This window comes from Lycium barbarum, chromosome 8, assembly GCF_019175385.1.
Source record: "Lycium barbarum isolate Lr01 chromosome 8, ASM1917538v2, whole genome shotgun sequence".
NCBI classification, from domain to species: Eukaryota; Viridiplantae; Streptophyta; class Magnoliopsida; order Solanales; family Solanaceae; genus Lycium; species Lycium barbarum.
Window position 1 is genome coordinate 130,956,096 of NC_083344.1, and position 5,823 is coordinate 130,961,918.

The 5,823-nt window shown below is 42.2% G+C and overlaps 1 non-coding gene across 1 annotated transcript; it reads left to right on the top strand.

Annotated features, from left to right (window-relative positions):
* The first annotated feature begins 4,791 nt into the window (after nucleotides 1-4,791).
* LOC132608522 (small nucleolar RNA R71) lies at nucleotides 4,792-4,897 on the top strand. The gene has a single exon (XR_009570435.1). It is a non-coding gene; the product is annotated as a small nucleolar RNA R71 (small nucleolar RNA).
* Nucleotides 4,898-5,823: the final 926 nt, after the last annotated feature.

Sequence of the window (5,823 nt, forward strand, 5' to 3'; positions counted from 1 at the left end):
GCCAGACCACCGAGATTTTAACTTGCCCGGAAAGAACTTTAGGCGCGAATTGTACAACAAGACCAAATCATTTGGCTGAAAATCCTTTTTTAGGATCTTTGAGTCATGATAGTATTTCATCTTTTCCTTGTACAGTGTTGCACTTTCGTACGCATTGTACCTAAATTCATCCATCTCGATGATTTGAAACAACCGCAGCTTAGTTGCTTCATGCCAATCCATATTCAGCTTTTTCGATGCCCATAAGGCTTTATGCTCAAGCTCAATAGGCAAATGACATGCCTTCCCGAATACCAACTTATATGGTGAAGTCCCTATAGGCGTTTTGAATGCCGTGCGATATGCCCATAAAGCATCATCCAACTTTTTAGACCAGTCCGTGCGATTCACATTGACCGTTTTTGCCAAGATGCTTTTTATTTCTCTGTTTGAGACCTTAACCTGACCACTCGTCTGAGGATGATATGGAGTGGCAACCCTGTGATGCACGCCATATTTTTCAAGAAGATTATCAAATGATTTATTGCAGAAATGAGAGCCACCATCACTAATAATAGCTCTAGGAGTGCCAAATCTGGTAAAGATGTTCTTTTTGAGGAACGCATTGACTCGCCTACCATCATTGTTAGGCAAGGCCACCGCCTCCACCCATTTGGAGACATAATCCACCGCGACAAGAATGTATTTCAGGCCATAGGAGCTTACGAAGGGCCCCATAAAATCAATTCCCCATACATCAAATAGTTCCACCTCAAGCACAAAATTCATCGGAGTTTCATGCCTCTGACCTATTGTGCCCTGGCGTTGACATTTATCACAAAAACGTGCCAACATATTTGCATCACGATATATGGATGGCCAGTAGTATCCACACTCTAGCACCTTGGATGCGGTTCGATTTCCACTGTGATGTCCACCAACCGGAGAATCATGGCAAGCCTTCAAAATATCCATCACCTCAGATTCCTCCACACATCTCCGGATCATGTTGTCCACACACGTTCTGAACAAGTAAGGCTCATCCCAACAATACTGTCGACAGTCTCTCAAGAACTTCTTCTTTTGATATGTCTTCAACTCTTTAGGAACGATGTCAGTTACTAAATAATTGGCAATATCGGCATACCATGGTGCCACATCATTGGAGATTACCAAGACTCTTTCATCCGGAAAAGTGTCATCAATATCCAGCACATCACTCGATCTCCCTGGTGCTTCAAGTCTGGAAAGATAGTCAGCTACTTGATTTTCTGACCCTTTTCGGTCTTTGACTTCAAAGTCAAATTCCTGTAGCAACAACACCCATCTTATCAACCGAGGCTTAACATCCTTTTTCTCCATCAAATAGCGCAATGCAGCATGGTCAGTGTGAACCACTACCTTGGAACCCAACAAATAAGCCCTGAACTTTTCAAAAGTATAAACAATAGCAAGTAATTCTTGCTCTGTTACTGTATAGTTCAGCTGGGCTCCATTCAATGTTTTGCTGGCATAATAAATTTGGTGCAGGATTTTGTTTAGCCGCTGACCAAGCACAACACCAATTGCAATACCACTGGCGTCACACATTAATTCAAAGGGAAGTGACCAGTCTGGGGACACAACAATAGGTGCGGAGGTTAATTTCAGCTTCAACTCATCAAACGCCTTAATGCACTTCTTATCAAAATTGAATTTGGAATATTTTTCCAAGAGTTTGCACATTGGATTTGCAATTTTGGAGAAGTCTTTGATAAACCTTCTATAGAATCCGGCATATCCCAGGAAACTCCGAACTCCTTTTACTGAAACGGACGGAGGGAGTTGTGAAATCACATCAATTTTAGCTTGATCAACCTCGATTTCTCTTTCTGAGATTTTATGGCCAAGGACAATGCCCTCCTTGACCATGAAATGACATTTCTCCCAGTTGAGCACAAGGTTGGTTTCCTCACACCGTTGTAGCACCCGATCAAGATGAATCAAACATTCATCGAATGAGTCTCCCACCACAGAGAAATCATCCATGAAGACTTCAAGAAAGTTTTCAACCATATCAGAGAATATGGACATCATGCATCGTTGGAAGGTAGCTGGGGCATTGCAAAGACCAAATGGCATCCGGCTGAAAGCGAATGTCCCACAGGGACAAGTGAAAGTAGTCTTTTCTTGGTCTTCCAATGCGATATTGGTTTGGTTGTACCCTGAGTACCCGTCCAAGAAACAGTAATAAGATCTTCCAGCTAGCCGATCAAGCATTTGATTAATAAAAGGCATAGGGAAGTGATCCTTGCAGGATGCGGTATTCAACTTCGGATAGTCCATACACACTGTCCACCCGATGACAGTCCTTGTTGGAATCAACTCATTTTTAGAGTTAGGGACAACAGTGATACCCCCTTTCTTTGGCACACACTGGACTGGGCTTACCCATTGACTGTTGGCAATGGGGTAAACCACCCCAGCATCTAGCCACTTAATAATCTCCTTCTTCACCACCTCTTGCATCGGTGGATTTAATCTTCGCTGATGTTCAACACTTGACGAACTTTCCTCCTCCAACTGTATGCGGTGCTCACAAATTCCGGAGGGAATCCCCCGGATGTCGGCAATAGTCCAACCCAAAGCTCTTAAATGCTTTCTCAATACTGCGATAAGTATGTGGATTTGGCCCTCATTCAGAAGTGATGACACAATAACTGGGAGGGTGGCATCAGCTCCAAGAAACACATATTTAAGATGGGATGGAAGTTGTTTGAGGTCCAACTTCGGTGGTTCAATAATTGATGGTTTTGCTGGAGGAGTTGTTCATTTCTCTAAATCAAGAGACAACTTCTTGGGCTCATAAGAGTAAGACCCTAGACCGATGAGTGCATTCACTGTCTCAGTATATCCCTCCATTTGTTCAGTATTAAAATTCACCAAGATGGCCGATAGTGCGTCACTCAAGCATTCTTCCTCCATTTTGAATTCCACAGCTTCATCCACCTCATCAACATAATTGATGACTGAAATACTTTGATAAGGACTAGGTAATTTCATACCTCTGCTTGCGTGAAAAGTCACCTCCTCATCGTTCACCCGGAACTTTATTTCATACTTCTCGGAATCCATAAGAGCCCTCCCTGTGGCAAGAAAAGGTATTCCCAGAATAATAGGAATTTCTTGATCAATAGCACAATCAAGAATCACGAAATCTACCGGCAGTAGAAATTTCCCTATTTGAACCAGCACATCATCAACTACCCCCACTGGCCTCTTTATAGATCTGTCAGCCATCTGCAACCTTATGGTAGTTGGCCTTGGCATAGCTAGCCCCGATCTCTTGAAAATTTCCAGGGGCATAAGATTTATGCTAGCCCCGTTATCACACAAAGCCCTGGCAAAATTTTGCTGCCCTATGGTGCATGGAATTGTGAATGCTCCAGGATCTTCCCTCTTTTGCACTGTGGTCTTGGAAAGAATGGCACTAACACGGTGAGTGATACCCACAGTGTCGTGTTTCAATGGCTTTTTCTTCTTTGTTAAGAGATCCTTCAAATACTTAGCAAAGCCAGGCATTTCTTGGACAACATCCATGAAAGGAATATTCATCGTCAACTGCTTTAGTTGATCATAAAACCGTAAGCATTTCTCATCTTCTGTTTTTCTCACTAGCCTTTGAGGGAAAGGCGGTGAATATTTGAATAATTGGCTCAAAGGGCGAAGAGCACCGAAAAGTTTTCCGCCTGTGCCTTGGGGTTATCAATATTCTGCTCTTCTTTGGCTACAATAGAGACTTATTCCCCTGCTTCTTCCTCCACAATATCATCCAATACATCAGGCTGTGCTTCTTTTTCAACAATTTGTTCCTGATCAATCACCTTTTTATTAGCACCATGGAGTATTTTTCCACTTCTGGTGCTAATAGCAAGTACATTCTCCAACGAGTTCACTCCATTACCTTTTGGATTAGGAACTGTATCACTCGGTAATTGTCCCCGTTGAGGAGTATGCACTTCTCGGGAAAGGTCTCTTAATTGTGCTTCAAGCTTTTGAATGGAAGCTGAATGCGATAGTTGGACCTGAGACATTCCCTTGATCGTGCTTTTTGTTCTGTCTTGATTCATCAGCATTTTCTGCATCATACTCTTCAGTTCCGAAGAATCATTAGACGTGTTGCCAACAGAGTTATTAGCTGAATTGTCTCTCCATGGTTGGGAATTGGATGCTTGCCCCCTAGGTGGAATGTAGGGGTTGGAGATCTTGTTGCCATAAGTATAGTTATTGTAATTCCCTTGATTGGGAATGCCCTGATCATTTCTTCCATAATTATTCCCTTGGAATTGTTGTTAAGGCCTTTGCCATGGGTGATTACCGGGACCTTGATAGTTTTGTTGTTGATAACCCCCTTGCGAGTTATTGACATAATTCGCATCCTCATATTGAGGCTGCCCCTCTAGATAAGTATCATCAGAAACTTGGTACATTCCGGGAGCATGAGGTGGCATCTCGTCAACAACATTCACACCTTTTGCTTCTTTCTCCATAAGCCTTTTCGATAATAAATCCACTGTGGTTTGCAATTGAGCGAATGCATGATCTCGCTCATGATTTTCTTTGGCCACCGCGTCTATAGAGGGACTACCATATGATAGGATTTCGCTATCACTTGAATGTCAGGCTTGATTGTGGGTAGTAAGCTTTTCAAGCAACCTGGTGATGTTGACAAAGGATTTGTCCATGAAACATCCCCCAGCTGCAGTGTTGACAGTAATTTGATTCATGGTGTCTAGCCCTTTGTAAAACTTCTCAGTGAGGATTGTATCTGGAAATCCATGAGTCAGGGATTGAGCTAGACAATATTTAAAACTCTCCCACGCTGCATATAGTTGTTCCCCCGGAAGTTGTTTAAACCTAAAAATCTTGTCCTGAAGCTCAGCCTTTTTCCTTGGTGGGAACCATTTCTTTAGAAATATATTGGCCAACTCGTTCCAAGTGTGAATGGTATTGCTCGGGAGCTTTTCATACCATTCCCTTGCTTGGCCAGCCAAGGAGTATTTAAAAACCCACAGCCGCAGTGCATCAGCAGGAACAACACCTTGGGATTGTTGAGAGCATACATGCAGGAAGTTCCACAGGTGTCGGAGTGGACAATCCTTCGAAGAATTTCGAAAATAGCCTTCAAGTTTCAATAGCTGATAGATAGAACTATCAATTTTGAAATTTGCATTTCCTGTTCTAGGCGAAAATACAGCTGAAGCATAATCAGCTTCGTCGATGAATTCCGCAAATACATTCTCATCCTCCTCTTCTTCTGGTGCATGATGGTTTACTTGGATTCCCCCTTGGTTTACTTGGTTGCGTCGGTGTCTTCCTTCCATGTTCACCTGGTTCACTAACACAGCAAACAAGGTATGATGGAATAGAAGAAGTTTTAAAGAATAGTGCACAGCAATTAGTAATTTCTGAACCGTATTCCCCGACAACGGCGCCAAAATTTGATATGCTCAAATTACACCTATTAATGGCGTAAAGCGGACGTTGTCAAATATAGGAACCCAACGAGGTTGGGGTCGAATCCCACAGGGAATATGGAGAGAAGAGAGTACTAATCGTATGCGATACCGGTCTTTAAATGCTTTAATTCTATTCCGGATAGTTTGAATTGATTGTTGAATAATGTAATTTAATACTTTGAATTAAAATGTAATTAATGTGAGAGAAAGACTAAGGTTGTGTTCCCCAATTTGATTAGATATTATGCTTCAGGTTTCAAAGTGATATACTTCTAATGGTTGTTCTATGAATATGCACTTGGTCTCTTAAAGACTTCTTAATGTTTCCTAACAGTTAAGCAGTATT